We start from the raw sequence: 23260 nt of genomic DNA, 5'->3' as shown, positions 1-23260 counted from the left end.
AGCAATGGCCATCTTGTCGATATGGTTCGCATAATGATGACACAGCGTTATTAAAGAGAACTCTCATTTACAACTTTACTCGGTGCTGCAACGATCTGAGAACCAGCAACCTTAAACCCACAGAAAGCAACCCTTCTTCATTTGCAACATGGTTTTTTTATTTCATTTTTTTTATGTGGATTTACAGTTTTCATATACTCTAAATTTACATTGACTTCTTCATTGCAATATAGCTCTGGGAGAGACTTATTTATTTACAGGTCTGAAATGAAAGCATCCAATAGTAGGTCATAATCAGCTACCTGGCCCGGTATGTTGTGTCTTGTACATTCTCTAGTTTTCTTTCTACCCTGCAGAGGAGCTACTGTACACTAACTCCATCTCTCAATGGAGACTTTTTCTTTCATGGCTTGTTAGGTAGCTTGCCAGCTAAATGAATGCCTCGCAGAATAGCAACTTTAGCCAGTGAAGAAGCCACAGTAAGTGAATGTTTGATATTTCTCCAGTGTGCCAGGCTAATCTGGCCCTGTGGCATGCCATTACGGGGCTAATAACAGCTGTCTGCGGCCTGGAGGGGACACAAGCAGTCCTGGCTGCGCTAACTGGCCCTGACAGACTCATTAGGAGTGCTGGCACCCAGAACAGCAATAGCCAAACTCCTCACATTTCCTTGCTGGCTCACAACAGTTTGCAAGTGCAAGAAGCATTGTTCTCTACACTTGTTCTCTGACACCTTTCTTTTGTTTTTTTTTTTAGTCCTCACTTCAGATGCTCTCACCCCTGTCACCTCTCTTTCACTTTCACGACTGGCTTTGAGTTTCTGTGATATTTCTACCAAACCAGATGCTGCCAGCCATTTACCCTCTCTGCTCAACATCATGTTGAGAATAACCACTTATTCTTTTTTTTTTTTTTTTTTTTTTTTTTTTTTTAAATCCCACACACCCACACTCTAGTTTTGACCAAAATAAAGAAGAAGGTAGAGTTCACTTTTCATGCTCATGCTACTGTAATCCTCTCTGAGAAAAGCAAAGGTAACTAAATAAAAATGCAAATAAATAACTCACTCGGTGTACATAACTTTGGTGTGTCGCCACAGGAAGATGCTGCACCACACCAGGAAGAGACTGGCATCCTCTGAACTTTGTATCAGTTACTGTAGCTGGGCCCTGTTTGAGGACAGGAGGGACTTCCCCGGGCAGACAGCAAAAGCAAACATTGTCCTGTCGCTCGGCAGGGTCGAGCCAATCAACACAAGCTGAGCCGGCAGACAATAAACACAGTGAGCCAATGATGGGCGTCTGGATGTAGAACCATTAACAATAGGGGGAGGGATAGAAGTTGTAATATGCTTTCTTGCATGACTCCTGCCATGCAAAAAACTTGACACTGATTATATTGATACAAACGTCAGTTTCAGATTCTGTCTGATGAATCAAGTTGGGAAGGTCTATCTGACATAATGAGCTAAAGTGCAATGCTGCATGTTTTAAACTTTAATGAGTCTGACATCACAGTATATAATCGAGGCCAGCTGATACATCGACATTTAGATAGAGATAGATAGATTGACGAGTTATCCCAGTTATATACTGTCAGATGAGAAGAAAGATTCGACTATATTACATTTGTATGTGTTTTTATTTATAGATAGTAGATAGTGAACCATTTATATTTAGCATATTTACTGTAAAGGTTATTGTTCACCCGTAGAATATCTTCATCACGTGTTTGTTATGTAGTGTATTTATGTTAACACAAAAACATTAAAGGAGAGGGAAAAAGGAATATCTTCTGATATATTGTTATCGCATTTTTATTATCCTCACTATCCAATAACATCCATTATCTTCAGGCTCTATTATCCAATAAATATTCATCATCTTTATTTTTCTCCAAATCAGCAGCCTAAAGCGCAGTAGGTGCTACGATACATCTACTCATTAGATATCAGCGTTAGCTTTGCCTTTTTATAGGCGGGGGTGGTGGGGCACTGTAAAGCCAAAGGCACAGCTGTGGGGGTATAGTTACCTGTAACGTTAGCTGTTGCATGTTATATTATTTACGCAGATCTGGACATAATGGAACACATGTGCGTCTGCAGCCGACATTCTTCCCAGATTAGCTGAAAGGCCTGCACACATCAGACTCTGCCGATGAGAGGAATGCAAGGCCTAGACCGGCTTATGAGGAAACCCTATCACTCATCTGTGGTATACAGAAATGTATGCACACACACACACAATCATGTATGTACACACTTACTGTATTTATGCATTATGGAGACAGTGCCTCATACTGTATGTACAGTATGTACTCCAACAATGCATGCGCACTGACATCAGAAAATCAATAATACAAAACATTACCCTCATTCTAAATAACCACTGAGTGCTTGTATTGTTCAATTCTGCTCCCTTCGGTGCTGTTGTCCCTGATATCTCAACTGTTAAAATACATTATCCTGTCAATTCTGTCGCATAAACATATTATATCACATCAGTTGAATTTTAGCTGTAGTGGTCTAACAGTCAATAACAGAGTATGAATCACTTTTTCAGTGGTTTGTAGAGACTTTAGTCTGAGACAAAACCAACCAACTGCACTGTGATGAATCATTTTCCTTCATACATTTTTTCACGAAATGTGATATAGTTTCATTTGACAGTTGATGATTCAGGTATTGTTTTACATACTTTTTACATGTATATATTTGCATGAGCTGAATTTGGATCTGAGTTTGTAACATTACAGTACAATCATATCATCATGTTATGGTGAGAAAATATGTTTCTTAACTTTATGAAACCAACTTCACTTTAAAGGATTCTGCGACATCCTTTGATGATAATTTATCCACAGTATCTCTGCCACCATCTGTGAGCTCTAGCCTACAGACCTCGCAGACACTGACATTGAAGTGTTGTTTATTTCAAAGGAAAGGACTGATTTAAAGTATACCAATATACCAGAAACTATATAGTAATATATATAGAGATATAGATATAAGATATTAAAATAATATTTAAATAATAAAGTATATATTATAGTATATATACTATAGATATATATATAGGAGGATAGTATAGATATATATTATAAGGAAAGTACGGTAACTGAAACGATATGTGGCTGAAGGTCCAGGAAACAGAAATGTGTTCAGACTTTATTGTTAAGCCAGTTCTTGTGTAATATAGTGAATCAATACAAAGCATTGATTACTGTAGGATGGAAGCTAAGGCCTGAATTGCAAAAACATATAGTATTGACGCGTATTGTACATCTCCATGTTTACAGTAATTGTTTGTTTATATGTTTCTAACGTCACGTCTAATGTAACATTCCATTCAGCTGTATTTGTACATACGTAATTGTATTTATTTCAAAGCACAGGCAGTGAGAAAAACACACGAGTTGTAGTTGTGTGTGTGCGAGTGGAGAGATGTCAACTAAGGCCTAAGCAGCTCAACCATAACCAGGACATGAACCCATGGGCTACCTGCCTCGAGCCACTACTGACACTCAAACCACTGATCACACCATTGGGAATATCCGGCCAACACCAGTGGCTATTTATAGCTGACCAAAGCTTTTGCAGTGACTCTCCATCTATTCCTTGTGTAAACACTTCTGCGTATGCTTGTCTTCCTAAGGTGGGAACAACAAATTCTATAATAATCACTATGACTCGAATTTTCTTTGCCTTTGTACCATGTTGTCTCTTCTCTTCACCCCTCCCTGTGCCTCCACCCTTCCTCTTGCTGCCTTCTGTTTATATTTCTCCAATAGTTTTTGCTGTTCCACCCGTCAACACCGATCACAGTTTACACCCGAGCATAATACATCAGCTGAATCCGACTCCCTCTTTACGTCTCTCTTTCCTTCTATCAATATGCATAATCATTGATCTCTCTTTATTTCATTATGTTGCTAACTTTCTCTCTGGAGTTTTAAGAAATGAGCATGATGCATTCAAATGCATGCTCACCGTGTTTAACACTGAAAACGTACATGGGAGGGGATGGGAGTGAGGTCACATTTGCCTTTTATTGTGGCAATTTCTCACCCAACTCACAGCTCTTTCTAAACCTTATCAATACTGTGGTAGTTTTTCTTCTTTCTTTTTTACCTTAACCCTAACCTTGGCCTTAACCACAGGTGTTGCATTTGTCAAAACGTGACTGTTAACAAAGCTTTTCATGTGAAAATGTTAACTTATTTTTAAGAAACACAGTTAATATTGAAAGTGGAGGTTAGGCATCTGCAACGCGGTTTGGGTTTCTGACTTTGTGCTCATTTCTCAAACTTTTATGACACCGTGCCGCTCGCCTCTCTCTTCCCCCTGACTCTTTTTTGTTCTTTCAAACTTGACTTTGTGTGTCTACCTGCAGCTACAGAGGGCTGTCACAGAGGGTAGATTCTGTATCTACTGGAACAACAATGTAGAGCTTGGCTGCATGTTTTCAAGGTAGGCAGATATGAAATTCAACAGCGGCATCTAAAATTGCACCAAAGCTTTGACACTAAGTAAAGTCGGTGAGTGGATTAAACGTCGCTTTTGTTAAAAAATCTCCACACAGGAAAATGGAATAAAAGTCATAGATGTAATTAAAGATTTTTGTTCCAGTCAGTGGTCAAGTAGAGTTTGTTGTAAGATTCATCAAAGTGCAAATTTTAAGACTAAAATGATTCAGTTCAAAAGAGAATTTATCTTCATTAAAACTGAGTTGGTGAATTATCTCTCTTATTTACATCAAAGGCAGTTTTAAAGATGCCACAAAGACCTCTACAGCGGTACATGTCTTACCAAGGATAACATGTACTGGAATAACTACTGATGGTAGAAATTTGCTCGCTTTCGTTTCTGTCACTTTCTCTCTTGTACACAAACACTCCTGCCCTTTGTATCACGGCTGACACAAAAGCGAGAGAGATGGAGCACATTAATAAAGTGCAGTTGTTGCCCTAGCTCCCTCTGATACAGAGGAGAGAAAAGAAACTTTTCATTTTCATTTATCTGTTGGGTTTTCTTTTTTTCAGAACCCCTCATCTTTTTTTATGAGGCGGTTTCCTGAAGGCAAAACAACATGGTGTTACAAATACAACTTACAACCAACAGCCGACAAGCAGAGCCAGCACCTCGGCTATGTGCTCGCCACAACTAGTGTGTTACAGGCAGAAAACAGATGGTTCGTAGTCGATTTAGCTAATATCCTTTCCCAAGAAATGTACAGCAAAGGCCAGATTATTTTAATACAGGCAGAAGCTCAAGGGCATAATTCCTCAACAAACTGGGATTGCTGTGAAGAGCAGAGACTCCTGAATGTCAGTTTGCATTTGTCATCTGATTTCACAAGAAATTCTGTTACTGTGATATAAATGTTCTCATGTTTCTTTTAACAGAATTTAGCAAATATAACACCATCTGTGCAGCATTATAAGGATTTCCAGCATAGCAATGCTGATAGGAAGATAGGAAAAGGAGCACAGCTGAAATGAGTTGATTAACAACAGAAACAATATGTAAAAAATATTGATGATTGAGAAATCAATTGTTAACCATTTAAAAAAATAAATAAATAAAATATAAAAATGCAAAACATCCTCTGATTTCAGTTTGATAATTTGGTATTTTTATTTGTTTTATGTTGTTGTAAATTGAATCTTCTTAGATTTTGGACTGTTGGGCAAAATGCAAATGTTTCTAGGAAATGTCTGGGCTCTAGGAAATGATTGTCATTTTCATTATTTTCTGAGATTCTACAGGCTAAAGATTATATAATTAATCTGAAAAGGATCAAAACATTTGATCACACAATTTGGGATTGTAATGACACTCCTATATAAACTGAGAATGGCCTTGTTCAATTAGTGGCCAAAACAAAGAAAAGATGTTTTACTACACATTATGCCGCCCAGTACAGTACTAAAGTAAAGTACTGTTTTAAAATGTTTCCAAAATTGAAAGCATTAGTAACGTCTCTTTATCTTGATCAGTTTAAAAATCAGAAAAGCATTTGGAACAGTTATTTTTTTAGTTTCGATGCATTGACTTGAAATAAAAGTGTTACTTTCACGAGATACGAGCTGCAGAGGAAGTCACTGTCTATGTTAGGCATTCTTGTACAGTAAGTCAGCAACATATTTAGAAGTTCAATCACACATCGGACGAAGAGAGAGAGAGAGAGATAGAGAGAGAGAGAGAGAGAGAGAGAGAGAGAGAGAGAGAGAGAGAGACAGTAAGGATAGGAAAAGACAAGCCAGCACAGAGAGAGAGAGCGATAGAGGAGGCAAGAAGAGAGAGAGTGAGAGAGATGGAGATAGGGAGATAGAGAGAGGGAGTTAGTTGAGAGTTGATATGCTGACTACAGGCAGTTGATTTGGTTTCAGAGAGCATTGTTACGGTGCTTTGAATTAATGCCTCCCAAAGAGTCCAATTGTGATTCTTGGGCTGTGCTGACAGAATATTTGACAGCCTAGGGTGAGCTGCTGATCTCAGCTGAATCCTCTGTTCTGTGTGTGTGTGCCTGTGTGTGCCTGTGTGTGAATGTGTGTGTGTGTGTGTGTGTGTGTGTGTGTGTGTGTGTGTGTGTGTGTGTGTGTGTGTGTGTGTGTGTGTGTGTGTGTGTGTGTGTGTGTGTGTGTGTGTGTGTGTGTGTGTGCGTGCGTGTGTGTGAATGTATGGTTGATACCCGACACATTCATACACCTACACATGTTCAGATATGTGTGGATGTGCAAAACAGTCAAACCGCCCACACGAGTATGTGTACAGACTCCAACACATGCACACACGGACACACAAAGACAGAGTGGACAGTGTGTCGTACCAAGATGAACCAACACATAAATCAAATTTCTAAATAACTGTTAAATAAGCGCTAACACACTCACAGGCAGAAACCTGAGTATGCAAACAGCCCTCACATGCAAGTAAACTGAGCACATCCACTTAATCAAGATGAAATAGTTTAACCATGATTATTTTTTTTTCTCTTTTCCCAGCAGGAAACATGTTCTCCCCCAAGGATGCTGAAAGAATAAAAAAAAACACTGACAAGCCAAATGCTTCATTACAGTGATAGCAAGAAAAAAAAGAGGCTCCGTCAAAATAAGCATGAGGCGCAGTACTAGTCGAGTTTGACAGGATCATGAAAAATCATCTGTGAAAATGTAATTTCCAAATGTGCAGATACTGCAGATACTTTTTTTTTTAATCAATTATACCAAAGAATATACAGTAGGGAAAATGTATGTGGGTTTAAAATGTCAATATCAATATAGATATAATTGAATATTTAATAATAATTTGTATAATGAAATAGGTTTTACGAAACACTGTTAATTGGCAAAGTCTTTCACACCCAGAGAGACATACAAGGGCCATATGACACTCACCCTTGTCTACACACTAAGCCTTCGTGTACATATCCATGTGTTCCAGTGTAGTTCATTTATCTGACATCTCATTATTCACTCATTCTGTAGAGCTTGGCAATGGTTCATCTGAATGCAAATAGATTTCACATGTGTAGTGATAGGAAAATGGCGTGATTATGAGAGAGAGAGATATAGATAGTATATATGATATACATATATATATATATATATATATATATCTATATTATATATATATAATATCTATATATATATATAAGGCTCACATGTTTTTTTAAGCATCCCTTCATGGCTAAATTATTTCATTACAGTTTAGTTTGCACCATTAAATTTCACATGTAGCTCGGGATCATATCAGACAAACTGTAAGTGACAAAAATGAGGACATAAGGACTTGACTCACATGAGACGAATCTTGTTAAAGACTTGAAAAGAGGCTTGAAATCAAAACATCCAAATTATTCAAATTTCGGAAGAGTGAGAATTAATGCAAGCTTCTCATAGCCACACACCTTAAGTATTCAGTTATGAGATCTCTAAACCTTAAGCCCTATTTCACAGACCAAAAAACATTTTCAAACTACTGGTTGAACAACGAACTGATAATTAGTAATCACCAGCATTTTGAGTACATTTTCAAAACTGGAAAATATTTGCATCAAAAATGAGAAAATGTGCTGCTTTTCTCAGTTTTCCATCACTGTACTTCATTAGATTTTATTCCTGTTGATCAGATGAAACCAAACATTTGAATACCACCTTGGGCTCTATGTGAGAAATGTGTTTTCTTACTATTTTCATAGCAAAGACTAAACAATGAATCAAATATTGATTTAATGACCGACTGACAACTTGACCTAGATTAGCCACCAAGCACTTGATACTTAACTTGAGACTTGCTTTGACACATGAAACTTAAAAGACACCTCTGACCACCAAGAGGAAATTCCTGTAACATGATGAAAATTATTCAGATTTAGATTCAAATTATGAAACCCCCTAAATACTCTGCATGTATGATTGGCCACAAGTTATGAGACAATTGTAATGATACAAGTAGCAGATGAGTCAAAGGTAGATATTTATAGTTTACATGAGAACTTTGCTCACCACAGTGTCATGAAAAGTTTAGTAGCAATGTGATTACACAGTTTTTTGTGTGCCATCTTTCTTGAAGTTTGAGTTTACAGTGTTTTTCAGACGTTTCCACGGTGAAAACATCATAAATATGGCCTTGAGCATGAGAAACCTTTTATATGGATTCCTTTCTAGGAACGCTCAGAAGCCAGTACTTCATTCAAATTAACTGGATGAGGAGGGGAAAAAAACAATGGGAAGAGCAGGAGGCAAGAGACTTGCAGACCAATGATAGAATATAATTGTAATGCACGTGTTGATTTTGTGGATGGATACTTCTCCTCTTCCAACTCTCTCTCCAGCCTTCCTTCTCTCCCTCTCTCTTTAGCGTCTGCTATCCATTTACAGCACCTCTCTGCCTTCCTCTCTCCCTGCCTTTACATCCTTCTCTCCATCTTGAGTGCTGTGCCTCACCCTAATTAGAAATTCCCCCTCCGACCAACTGAAATTGAATTGCCCATCATTTGCATAATGATAGCTCACTGGGCTGACGGCCGATTTACCGTGAGATGAAATGTAGCAATCACTTAAGAGAGTGACCATGAGGGAGTGAAGGTAAGGGGGGGGTGCATGTAGAGAGAAAGTGAGGTAGAGAGAAAAGGAGTGAGGATGAAATGGGATCACAAAGATAGAGAGAGGTTAAGAAACACGGAGAAAAATCCGACAGGTATTTAGGTTATTGTCTCATACAGCAATATTGCTGGAGGGAAGGCTGTGTCCTCAATATGACAGCGACTGGACACAACAAGGACACATAAGGACGCTTATGTAACACCGTTCCTCTTGTCAATGCGAGCACTTCTGTCTTTCAACTCTAATTATCATATTTCACACTGAGCTACTATTCTGTCTGAGTGCTGCACAAATCCTATATTTCAAAACTCTTAAATTATACGCTGATCTTTACCTTCCTGCTTTTGCATTACTCCAAATCTCCAGCTGCCTTTTCTCTCGGGTCATTAAACATTTTTTAAAGTGGCAGACTATTCATTACAATAAAAAAAAGTTACAAGTAGCACAACTGGGACAAGAATAAAGCTTTTTTTTCCCCAAATGTCCAGAGGTTACTCTTTTATTTCACAGTAGATTCATATTCAGAATGCAATCAACTCAATCAACAACTCAACGAATAGTCTTTCAAGCTAAGTCTACATCTGGCAGCAGTTCAACTCTCCAGCTAGTCGGTCAATAAACACAGGATTTATGTGCCTTTTAATTTTCCTACTGATATAAATTCAGTAAACAATCCTCATTTGGAAATAAATGATGCAAAGTTGCTTATCAGAATGAAGGGTTATGTTTTGTTTCACTCTCCGAACAGGATAAAAATACTTTATATAAATAATGTAAAAACAATCAATGAATGTCAGTGACTTGCATTGTTAGTGTAAATGTTAAGCTGCACTATTTTTAGCTTCCTGAGTAGATGTTTGGCACGTTTTGACTTTGTCCCTGCACGAGATCAACATCGGGAACCCACAGTTTATAAGAAGTGGTCAGGCTGACAACTGCGTAGCTGTCAGTGAACGCCCTGTCACTTCAAGAACTGCCACACCATGTACAAATTACTGTAATCAACAATGAGATAATCATCTTGTTGTCTCGCCCCCATGTGGTGTATTGATCTTACGTTCCACGTGGCCTGGAAATTTGATTTGTAAAAAACTCCTGATGAATCTGATCTCAGTTATGTCACGTTACTTCGGGCAAATCAAATAATGCAGCATGATCAGTCTAAGTTGTCAAAAAGAGGGTTGAGGCTTAACTAGCACTAAAACTAAACATAACTAAATAAACATAAAGAGGAACCTGCCACTTTGGGTGCTTTCTATCAAGACTGCTTTTTCACAGGAGTGAGTGGGCAGAGGCAAGTGGTGTAGAGGTCATATTTGTTTCTAATAGTCAGAGTGATATGTTGGGCTATCGGGTTGGAAGCTCTGCCCAGAGTCTGATAAGGCCACTGTTTATTGTCTAACTTCCACTCTTTAACCTGAGGAACCTCAGACTCTCACACACGGTACTTTCCACTTCTTAGCCATTACCTCAACGTGTATGTGTGTGTGTGTGTGTGTGTGTGTGTGTGTGAGAGAGAGAGAGAGAGAGAGAGAAAGAGAGAAAGAGTGTGTGTGTGTGGTGCACTGTATATGCATATGTATAGGCACGTGTTCTTGTGTGAGAGAGTTCTCATGTATGTGCAATCTTTAGTTTCCATCACAAGTCTTGACCTAATTAAAAAGTCCTGTCGATGCTCAATAACTGACAAGTCATCAGAAAACACACTGCAGTGCACGCACACACACACACACACAAAGACACACAGCAGTGCACGTACACAAAGACACACACATCACTCAGTGCTCCAAATCATTTATTCAATTCTTCAATCTCCTCTTCCTCTGTCCATCTCTACATAAGTGATCCGTGATCACATGTCGCATGTTAAAGTCTGCTGGCCCAGACAGGAGGGAGTTAAGTCCCTTATCTCTCCTCCCCAGAAGAAATTCCTACTAGAGGCCTCGCTTTGCTGGTTTCCTGCCTTCTTGCCCAATGCCCTATTTTTACTCATCGGGGCTCTAGAATACCAGGGGCAGCTTTTTCCTTGTCACTAACATATTTCCTGCCATTCTCACTCTGACATTTCTCCACACCGCACGCTTCGCTCAAATTGCTCCCCCTCTTTATGGGTCATAACCTTTCAGTCGGGGCCGTTCATATTCAAATGTACCTGCCGATGCCGGAGCCGCTGCAAAGCTCACCAGTCATTCTGGTTGGCCTTTTTTCATGGTGTTCACAGGTTTTTAACATCAGCTTTCACTATGTGTTAATTTGAGAAAGCGTGCTGCCAGAAACAATTAGGTCCCCTCTCTGCTCTATAGGGTATTATGGCTCATCCACAAAGCCATTAGCAGTTTGTTTTTTCAGGCTCTAAATTATATATATATACATATATATATATATATATATATATATATAGATATAATATTACTATCTAATATCTCTATTAACTCTGTAACAGCTTGACCTCAAAGTTATTAGTTAGTTAGTAATTCTCTTCACTTCTCGTGTAAGGAAATATAAACTATTGCAGTACTGCAGCTATTGTACATATTTTTCCAGTTTACGATACAGGTTTTTCTTGGCAGCCTCCGAGTGAGCGTTTCCATGGCAGCTGTTTGCTAACATTTGAAGGCCAGCATTGCTAGGAGACACACTGTGATGCGCTATTTACTAGTGAACGTCATACCAAAGGCAGTTAGGACATAACATTTAGGGCAAACATTTGTGCAAAAGTTTCTATTTCAGACAGTGGCTACTGTAGCTAGAACTTATTCTAACTAGACCTAGATAAAGTTAGCTGTCAAAACAGAGTAACTAATGGATCACTAAGTAATGTAGGGAGTACTCAAATCATAGGTGGCACCAAGCAATGGCTAATGTTGGCCACCCAGTTGGAAATACTGCCTGTGTCGCCATAAGACTGTTAGTAATATTACATACTGTATTTTATGCCTGCCCACTCGTATTTCACCAAACAAATATCAACAGTGTTAGTCAGATCCAAAAATTCACACCCTCTACAGCAATGTAGGCGGTTCTATCATTACAGAACGATTAAAAAAGCTTACATTTCCTCTGGTAATTATAATTTTGAGCAAATAAGTAAACAAGTCAAATGATATCCAACAAGTGTCATTATTATAACTATCTGTTAAAAATACAGTCCAGCCCTGTTGAACAACCTTTCTGTGCAACAATAAAAGCTGGAAACATACATCAAGACCTAGATTTCTCACTAGTTCTCGACTTTACTGAAACGTTTCATAATCAGGCTGAGTGACGAGGTGAACTCAAATGTACTCACGAGGCTCGGGAGTCACTGGTACAGAACGTGCAGTTAGAGAATTCAGAGTAAGAGGCCTAAGGAGGCCTGAGGAGAAGAGTGAATGGCAGTTTAATGAACGTCTGGGGAGACATGATATCGGTGACTGGCTCTTTCAGTGCAGCTTTCATCCCATTCATACACCAACATGGTCTAAATGCAGGTGGATCGATGCTGGTTAAAAACACTAATGGCACATAGGGTTATAGGTTGTAGGGTTGTAGGTTATAGATATTTCTGTCTGTTTAAATTGCGTTTGTTTTTTTTGCATTTTCTACTTTTTTCTAATTCTGTAGTGTATGCTACACTTTCCTCTGCTGCTGTAACAAGTAAATTTCCCTGTGGTGGGATGAATAAAGTATCTAATCTAATCTAATCTAATCTCATCTATAAAGGGAGCACACTTTGTTTCTATGTTTCTTTCTCACCAAGGTCTGATCACTGCTGCACTATTAATGGAATGCAGCTCTCCAGTTGAGACTATCCAGCCAGCTACAGGTGAAAGAAAAAAAGGTCCATTGTCTGAATTTCAAGGCTACTTTTCTTACAAAACTGTGGCATTGACATTCTAGATGATGAGAGTTTGGCTTCTCATTCATTTTCACGGTAATAAAGGTGCTGATATTCTGGAGAGTGGGATATCATGAACTCAAGACAGTGAACACCTGTGCTTGAATCACACTGTCTATTATATTGCATCTTTTTGTCCCTTTACTAGGTACATTTATGAATATCAATATTATTTCCCAGTAGGAGGTAAATGGTATTGAATGGTTGCCAAGCTGCTGGAGGGGAGACTGCTCAGCTGACTGAAAGAGCTATTCTCCATTTTATCTCTCAATCAGTGTGTATTTGTGCGTGTGTGTGGTTGTGTGTTTTTGTGTGCCTGAATGTCATCCCACTGGTGTGTATGTGCAAATGTGTGTTTCATTTTGATGAGGAGTAGAATGAGCTGGTGCTTGCTGCACCACTAGGCCATGTGTGAAAAAGTTCACGTGATGCAGGCAAATACAGCCGGTCTTCAGCAGGATGGAAAGACTGTAATCAAACCATAAATCAGAAATCACTGAACTGCCATCCACCCACCCCCTCTCCCTCTCCCTTAGTTTCTCTCTTTTCTTTCTGTTACTACCCTCCTACTCCCCACTGCAGAGCTCCCTGTATGGCATGATATGTTACACACATGCATGTTTATACTGCTCCATATGAATAGCAGAACAATGAAAGATGTATTTTCCCCATATTAAAGGTTTGCACCACAAAATCGCGTGGTGAAAGAAAAAAAGATGAGTGAGCCTTTTGTTTAAGCTCTGTCAGCCTGCATTAAAACCATCTTCAAACCTTTAACAAACAACTCTGCAACCAACCGTCACATGTGCGCATGTTCACATGTGTTTTTCTTCACAAATACACGCAGTCCATATTTGTCTGGCCATGACTTTCATAGTGAGCCACCTGGTGTGCTGTAATATCAGGAGAACAGTGGGGTCATTGTGAAGGAGCTGTGTGATATCAAGGAGAGTGACCCATTTAGAGCCCAGCCACAGAGCTGACAAGCCTCTGTTATGTCTAGGACATCTGGAAGGCCGGAGCTGTTCACTTCATTGTACTCCACATACGAGTCAATCCTTTCCAAAAAGGGAAAAAGCATCTGACGTGGTTACAGATATTTCACACGCTCACCTATAGGATCTACTCAGGAGGTAGGGCTGTAAAGTGGTGCTGGTAGTGATGAGGATCTGTTACAGAGAAATCTGGAGCAGATCCAAACAATATCTAAAGCAATTCTGGTCAACTTGCAGAGATTTTAGATGGCTTGAATAACGCTGCAGCATGGTGTTAGATCAAGGGGGGGGGAAAAAGTTCTGTCTCATTATTCAAATGAGAATTACTTTTTCAGTAGCTGATTCAATCGAGTGATGTTCAAAAAGGGGGCTTGCATATTCTGCAAAATAACTGTGGCTCTGGAAACTGAAGTCGAAGAGAGAGAGAGAAAAAAAAAAACACTAAATCAAAAGAAAGCAAATGTTACCATTCATGTATCATACACAAGGTTGTCCAAAACGATGAGATTTGTCCAATGAAGCTGCAGTGTTGCACATTATATAAACGAATACATGAATGCATAATGAGAGGCCAAAATGAGCCAAGGAAAGCACACTGAACAAATCCCCCAGGGGGAATGAAATTAATCAGAATAGACCAGGACACAATTCATAACAATATCAGAAAGGGAAATTCTTTTCTCTTTCTTTCTTTAAAACCCATGCTATAAATGTAAAAAACAGAACTACCCTACATGTATTGAATGGCTTACTTTAGCAGCAAGATAAAGATTTTAAAGTATTTTACACTCCATTCAATACCTCACAGATTACGAGGTAAGATTGCTGAGACGCCATTTAAGGAAAAGCTCACCTAATATGGTTTAAATGCGTTTGTGCACACCACAGCTGGTACAATACAACAGCAAATGCTCTGATTATTCAATCTCAAACACTCATACTGTCATTTCACTTTTTTTTGTAACCCAAACAATAATTTTGTATCATGAGGTAATTCATTTTTGTGTGGAGAGGCAATTGGCTGCAAAGATTGAATCATCAGCCCTTGTTTCATTTTCCATGTAATTAAATCAGCTTCTGAACTAAAAAAAAAAAAAAAAAAGACGTTGTAAGCTGGCGTACGATTTAGGGAAAATTAGCATTTTTAATCACAGTACATTACTTTAATAACTCAATAAATCTGTGGCAGCTGGAGCATCTGAGAATGTTGTCACAGCCACTTAGTTCTGCATTTGCAACTAATACAGGCTGATGAGAATCAGCCAGAGAGCGAGAGAGAATAAAAGGAGGGTTAGAGAAAGGAGAGGAGAGAAATCCAACAGAGTGAGACAGAGAGGATGAGAATACAAGGAGATAGAAACAAAAACATGGCAGGTGAGAAAAAGGGGTGAGCAGAACCAGGATGAAAGAAAGAAAGATGGGAACAGACTTTGGCACAGAGAGGAGCTCAGCACTTGTCTCACCTCTTTCAGTTATTAACTGTTAATCCCCAATTAGCTCATTCGTCACCTCTGTGTCGTGCATGAGACCCGCTTACCCCTCGTGCTGCTTTGTTGCTTGGGTAGCAATAGTAGTTGGCAAATACACTAAACAAGGCCGATGAATCTCTTTTAATTGTCAAGGGATGACAAAAAAACAGGAATCCTGTAAATGTATACACCACCCAATCAAGAGTTGCAATGCAAGAGTTACTAGGGTCCCTTTTAAAATAAAGAGAATACCAGAGATGTTTGTTGTTGTAATGTGAGACAAGAGCATGGGTTACCTCTTGGTATCTACATTTTTGCATAAAACTGCGAGGTACCTTTGGGATCCACTGGACAGCAAGAAGTAAGGAAGAGTACAGGATGGATGTTTCGTGTCTTGTCTTTGACCGATCTATTGGTTTCTTTTAGGGCTGCAAATAACGATCATTTTTATTGTTGAATAATCTGTAGATTAACACAAGCACAAAAAAACAGTTTAAATTGTTTGCTTTGTCCAACCAACAGTCCAAAAACTCAAAAATATTGAATTAACTATGATAGAACTATGAAACTGAGAAAATCAGCAACCCTGTGACAAACAATCATCCATTAAACTATCAATCATTTATCAAAATTGTTGGCAATTATCAATAAATCAACACCTTAAATAACAGCTCTAGTTTCCTTTAAATATATCAAACAGACCTTCCCTAAAATTAACCAAATGTTTTAGTTCCTTAACCATGACTTGACCCAAATAAATCTTATGGTTTGTTGCACTGATAAAAAAATCCACTTTGTTGTTCAGTTATAAGAACCTGTTAAAAACTACCATGTGACACTTTCACTTTGGTAGGGACACTGATATTTGAAGTTGGACAACACTCACTCTGCTGTAGTGAAAATAACAGTGAGTGTGAGCAGGTGCATGAGCACAAATGAAAGTGAGAGCTGGTGTCCTGTCAGCCCATGTGGTCCTGAGAAAGAGGACTCTGTCTTGGTTTGTGTGCATGTGTCCTTGTTAATATGTGGTATACGTCTATTCTCTCTTTTTGCAGAAGTTTGCAGTATTGCTTATCAGACCTCTTTCTCTGTCTACCAGACAAAACTCTATCTCTCCATCTCTTCTTCCTCTCTCAGACATTTGTTTTCTGGTTCCTTGTGCAAGTGCACGTCTGTACTAGAAACCTACATCACATCAACAGAGTAACACTCACACATTTAATCACATCTTTTCACATCAACGTATCTGGCCAGACACACACAAACACACACACACACATTAGACAACATATAGAAAATCTTATCCCTTTATTGAGATGTGAGTTTACATTCAACATAGGCAGAAGAGGCTCATGAAAGCATTATGGCACACAATCAGTGCCCTGAAGGTGTATTGGCATTCACACTATCTACGCAGCACCATTGAGGAGACTGAGGAGCCTTGTTTCCACTGATACACAGCTTTTTTGATTCACTTAGCACGCTTTGTCATGTGCATGTTGGATTAAGCCTCTGACTGAAAATCAACCGCGCAGCATGAGTGCACACACGCACATGCACCAGTACCCACGAACCCGCAAACATTCATTAGCACTATAGTGATAGACCCTACTAATTACCTCATCATCTCAGCACCTCGTTCCCTCGCTTCATGGATCTGATTTCAAAGCGCACTTTCCAAAAGTGTCATGGTGTAATGGTGGCATTATGGCGCTGGACATACAAGTATATTTCCATGTGCTCTCTGAGGACAAGTGGTGACACAGAGGACTTGTAGTTTCCTCTATCGACTGTGTGACTAACACTAAAATAGCACCCGAAGAGGCTAAGTTGATTTGACAGGACATGTACAAGGAAAAGCTATTATAACGCCTTGCCAGGCTGATTTTGTAAGAACAGCTCGGCTGGGCAGCTCGATCCATTTGCAGATCAGGCAACGGTGGATCAGAGGCAGCTGGATTTTTTTTAATACTCCTCAACAAACACAACAACCTAACAGCTCTCATTTATGACTCTGAATTTATCTCCTGGTTCCTCTTTCTCTCCCTCTCCCTCTCCCTCTCTCTCATCATAAATGTTAAGGCATTTTTGCACTGCTGTGACCAGTCAGAAATTGTAATTATTCAACCTTAAAATGCTTGAAATGAAAAACCATGAAATATCTATTGAATGGTACGATTTCCAAAATATCTCTGACACAAATCTGAGAACATTTGTTTTCTTTTTTTGTGGTTGAAGTCAATCGGAAGAAGAAGAAGAAGATCACATTGTACCTTGTGTGAGCCAGAACAACCTCAAACGTACTTTACACAGCTAAAAGGATAGCACTGTAGGTTTTAGTGTATATTTCAATATATATTAGTTATTGTGGAAAATATTACATTTCTTTCTTCCTTGAGTCTCAGATCAATCCAAGAACAAACATGCAATATAAACTCGTAGTGTATTTTCAGTGTTGTGGACAGGCCCCTTCTCAAAATTCTCCAAGTGTAAATGAGAACATTTGCAAACTTTGAGATATGATCATAGATTTATATCTGTGTACAATCCCTCAGTGTCTGTACTCTCTGCGGAAGCCTCGACACTATACTTACACCTTTTACATTTTATTGTCTGCATTTGTATATAACTTAGTTGCTCATTACTTTCACATTTGGAACGGATGGTGAAGTCTGTTACTAGCCCCAGTATGGTCTGGCTGCATCGTGGAGGGGCAGAGGAGCTGGTGAAAGATTCACACACTCTATATGGTAAACAGTGGTCTTGTACAGCTTCATATGTAGACTAGGACCAACAACTGGGGTTTACATGTGACTATATATAAACATTATTACAAAGTCTGTTTGTGCGCGTGGCCTCGTGGTGAAATGGCAGAGAAGCCAATTTACAGTTTATAACTCAACCACACATCAATAATAGAAAAAAATAGATTACAGTAAATCCATGGTTCAAAAGCTGCATACCTTTGAAATGTCAAAGGGGGAAACCACAACGGATAACTCATCTCAAAACTCATTTCAACTGCACAGTGCAAGCTGTATTACAAATATTCAACAGCCTACTGTTCCCTCCAGGTATTTTTCAGCAAAACACTCTATACATTTTCATTTGAGATGAGAAAAAAGGAATGTATTTTTTTTTTCACTGGCAAGCAGCCAAGCCAATTTAATTACATTCCAAATGGGCGCAATCTTCACATAGCAACCAGCCCGTGTTGTATTTCTCAAACTTCAACAACCTCCTTGACTTTCTCTGAGTAATTGAAATCTTCCACTCTTCCACCCTCGTCATTATGCGGAGCAGCAGAAAGTACAACAAACCAAACCAAAAGGAACAAGGAGATCTGGCTCTCAGAATGAGCTGCTTTAGCCAATTTGTAACTTCATCAGTACGTCTTGATAGAGTTTCTCTGAAGTCAATTAAAAGAATATTAGGTGGTGAATATTTAGAAAGAGCTAACGCCTTTCTCCTGCCAAGAAGCTGGTGATTACCCATGACTGGTGTCAGCGAAATCTTGTCAAAGTCTGGTGAGAGGTCATTGTTTTTCATTTTGGATTCATTCTCCTAGACTCGAGTCATGTCCAAAAAACACAGAAACAATTCTTTTGATGTGAAAATATTCATTTGATACGTTTCTGAGTGCAGGTATCAAACTTTGCAAACAGTCTGCGGTTCAAAGAGGTAACATTTTAGTACAACAACAATCAGAGCTGCAATAATTAACACCGTTCTGCATAACACAACACAATATCCTCATTTTTAAATGTTTCTAGCAGGCTGTAAACATTTCCGACATTACACAGATGACGAATGCATTTCAAATTAATGTTTCAGTTCTTGATAAAACATCAAAAGATCTTTTAAAAGAGCTTACTGCCAAACCATGTAAAGAGTCGGATTTTTTTTTCAACTGCAAAGACAAACTATAATCCCAGAGAGGTCCTCCCATTTACTTGGTGGGTAATTATGGGATGGCAGGCAAATAAATCATCCATCTAGACTGGCAGTAGTCCGGACCTCTACTACAACCAAGAGTAAGTTCCTGAGGTGACCAAAGTATAAGGCACGGTATCAGTCACTCGTGCTGTGTTTGCTTCAGGAAATCCTAATGAGTGACTGTGACTTTCAAGGCATGCACAAATCCTAAAAAAAGATAATCTTCCTGTCTAGATAGTATAAAAAACAAAAATAAATAAATAACGCTCTAAAATGTGACACATTTTAAGTAATTATCCCGCTATTTATGTACACATACCATCACCTCTCTCTCTTTCTATCTGTCACTGAATCTGTCTGAGAGACCAGCCACATGCCAGTGCCTTTGTGTCAAAGATTAAGTGAAACCAACAGCAATGCTATGTTTGTACAGTGAACACACTCGGTTTCAGCTGTACTAACACATCACATACCAATCAACATACTGAAGCCTCAAACAGACCTGAAGCAGCTACTGTAGATCTATTATCAATACACAGAGGGTACAAGATTTTTGAAAATTTCAAGTTAACTGTAATATCATGCTCCTATTTCAGAATTATTCGTCATGTGTGTGTAGATTTCAGAAGAAGCAGAGAGACACCAAATATTGCAGCAAATTACATCTGCATTTAAGTAGAGGGTGCAGTTCTCCCATAAGATTAAGTGCTCTTATGTGACGCTGTGATATTGGGTCGTCATTGAAAATGAAGGGGTAGCAAAAACTATCAACACACAGCGAATGGAATTCCTGGAAAGTAAGGCAAAGCTACAATGAAAATATTATGAACAAAGCCCAAAAGTGCCAGAGGTGGTTTACTAGACTGAGGCAAAATGGAGCCTGGGGGGACTGTGGGTTTGTAGTGATAGTGCGGAGAGTCACACACACACACAGAAGCAAACAGTGCACGAAAGAGGACTAATCCTTGGTGGCCTAACCAGCCAACTAACTTCCTGGAGTAACTCAGACATGTTCTATTGACAAATGAAGATTTAGTACATCACAAGTGGCACTAGAATTTCCAGGCTTATCGGGCTTGAACATAAACAATGGTAAATGGACTGTACTTATATAGCGCCTTTCTAGTCTTCCGACCACTTAAAGCACTTTTACACTATATGTCTTATTCACACACTGATTAGCTGCCATGCAAGGTGCGAACTGCTCATCGCTTTTAGGAGCTAACCATTCATAGACATTCATACACCAGAGAAAGGGATCGAACCGCCGATCATCTGATTAGTGGACGACCTCTGAGCCACAGCTGCCCCAATGTCTTTCTGCGGCGAGATTATTCACACATGACAGTCAATTACAGTAGTGAAAGAAGCAACTAGATGTGTGAAACAGTAAAAAAAAAAAATGTGTGTTCATTTATGCTGTGCAAGTGCAGACATGCTTGAATCTGCATGTATGAGTGTGTGTGTGTGTCTACCTGTGAAAGAGTGTATGTCTCCGAGTGTGTGTGTCCTCAGTGGCCTTGTGATCTTTGAGTGTGGACCTGAACCAGCCATCTACAGTTTTGTTTGCACAGGAGATGCCTCAGGAAGCTAAGACAACTGTTCATGTTTGCCCATATTGAGAACCTCTCTTTATACACCCGACAGCTGCATTCTTCCACAGACACTATGTTTATCAGTGTTTTTATACACTCATCCTATGGAATCTGTTGGATCACGCCATCCTCACCAGTCTTTTTTGAGGAAACCGCCCATCAAGGGTAGATGCAGGGGATTGAAATGCCAACAAATAAACCAGGTGCTATGTTTCAACTCTGACGGTTAAATTCCCTGCGCGTATTATATAATCTAATACTTTATGACCTGTTGTAGGATCAGCTGTCAGTCTACCATTTAATACAACAAACCTTCAAGGCTTGAGTCAACAGGGTGAGTGATGAAAGCCATCTCCCACAAAAAGCTGATGATGAATTTCCAATCATTGGTTTTGATGAGCGATTTGGTGCCTTCACAGACGTCTTTAAGTCTGATAAATACACTGTTCCTCCCGATCCTGTGATACACAAAGGTCGATCTTATCTTCCAACTCTACAACCTGTGAAAACTTTTGTAGTCAACCTATGTGATACTCAAAAATCACCCTAACCTACCCCTCCTTCTTCACTCCTTCCTCTTCTTAGTGTTTCATTTCCTGCTAATAGACTAAACGGCAGTGTCACACCATTTCACGGTGAGCCCTTACTAAAAAAAAAAAAAAAAACCTGATCGTACCAAAATATAGGCAGTAATATACCATTCGCAGAGAAATGAAATGAAAAACAAATTGCCGGGTGAACTGTGAGATCTCTGCAGAGCGGCGAGTGCGAAAGTCAGAGCTGATGAGCTCCGTCTGTGCTTATGTGAAATGTTGATATGGTTTTCTCATAGAATGATTACTTTATGTATGACTAATTTATGTACCAAAGCCTGCTTTACACAAATCTGCCAAGGCCAATAACTACACTCATAATCTCCAGCATCTAGAATAATCACTCTGTGGTCTATTTGTTTATAAATGAAATGAAGCAATTATCCTAATGAAGATCAGCTTTCTTGTTAGGGGAATTGCAACAAAAATGTTTTGTCTTTGTTGTGTTCATGTGGGTGAGCTGATACCTCAATCGTCAAACAATAGCAGCAAGAAAAAATGTTAGTTTATGATAATTAAGGACAGGCAGTTCACTGTTGGGATGCTGAAACTGCTGCTGCAAAAAAAGAGAGAGAGAGAGAGAGAGAGAGAGAGAGCTGCGCACTTCCTGACCTACAGTCTAAACCACATGCATGTGGATGATGCTAAATGTCAGCATCAACAATAAGTTTGCTTGTTGCCCTTGGTAAACCAAAATATAAAGTTTCATAACAGAAGGTCATGGCAGTTATATTGACTTTGTCTCATTGTTATAATAAAAACTGAGCCTACTATGCAACAACTTCATGAGATATTGTCTTGCTGCTAAGCAGTTTACCATACTTATCTCTGCTGAAGCCCATTATACGGTGCTGTTTTGGTCTATATGCTTTATAGAAATATGAAGGCCACATTCTGCAGATATCAAAGGAAAACATTACTGGAACGGGTTTGTTTTTTCATAAGGGTGTGCTGATAGAAAGAAAATGAATCTGCCTTGAAATCCTACTGTAGCAGAGTGAAACACACCCCGCCTCATCACCAGACAGAGCACAGAAATGGTTAAATGAATCACATGAAGCAGATGCCTCTCTCTCTCTCTCTCTCTCTCTCTCTCTCTCTTTCTCTTTTCTTTCTCTCTCTCCCTCTTACACACATACACATTCATTAGCGAAATCCATCAATCAGCATTTCATGCAGTTTGGGTTTGAACCACACCAAATGCACTAAAACAATAAACGTCTGTCTTTCAAGTCGCTATCTGGACTGGAACACATCTGGTGGCAAGGCTCATTTTGGTTTCCACATCGTTGAATGACATTACAGACTCAATGGCGAGCTGAAGAATAAAATACCCCTAAAAATCTCTCTTTATTTCCCTCCATCTACATCTCTCTCTCTCTCTCTCTCTCTCTCTCTCTCTCTTTACACACACCCCAAATCTCCTTCCCCCCTCTCTGCACTAACCGGCTAACCCTCAAATGCTATTCCACCACCCCATCCCCCAACCAATCAAGAACTGAATATAAAACAGCTCAAGGAAACTGGGTGGTGGGGTGGGGGTGGGGGCAGACAGACAGGGAGAAAGACAGACAGACTAGGCTATTGCTACTAAGTAACCAGTGGCCTCCTGAGGTGAAGACAGTTTAAGACGTCTTGGCACGTTGGACTCCTTTACACAAGTCAAGGGGATGAAACACACAGCCAA

At 39.3% G+C, this 23260-nt stretch overlaps 1 protein-coding gene across 6 annotated transcripts in view; it reads right to left on the bottom strand.

Annotated features, from left to right (window-relative positions):
• tox2 (TOX high mobility group box family member 2) overlaps positions 1 to 23260 on the bottom strand; it is a 108202-nt gene that overhangs the window by 59276 nt on the left and 25666 nt on the right. Inside the window, exon 2 of one of the 6 annotated variants that reach the window (XM_019272272.2) lies at positions 15785 to 15911. The exons of the other annotated variants lie outside the window; for them this stretch is intronic. The gene's annotated coding sequence lies outside the window, so the exon portion shown is untranslated. The remainder of the gene's footprint in view (positions 1 to 15784; positions 15912 to 23260) is intronic. 6 annotated transcript variants of the gene reach the window in all.

The sequence above is a fragment of the Larimichthys crocea genome, chromosome VI (assembly GCF_000972845.2).
Source record: "Larimichthys crocea isolate SSNF chromosome VI, L_crocea_2.0, whole genome shotgun sequence".
Taxonomy (NCBI): domain Eukaryota; kingdom Metazoa; phylum Chordata; class Actinopteri; family Sciaenidae; genus Larimichthys; species Larimichthys crocea.
The sequence above is the reverse complement of the archived record's forward strand: the minus strand, read 5'-3'. Positions and strand labels throughout refer to the sequence as shown.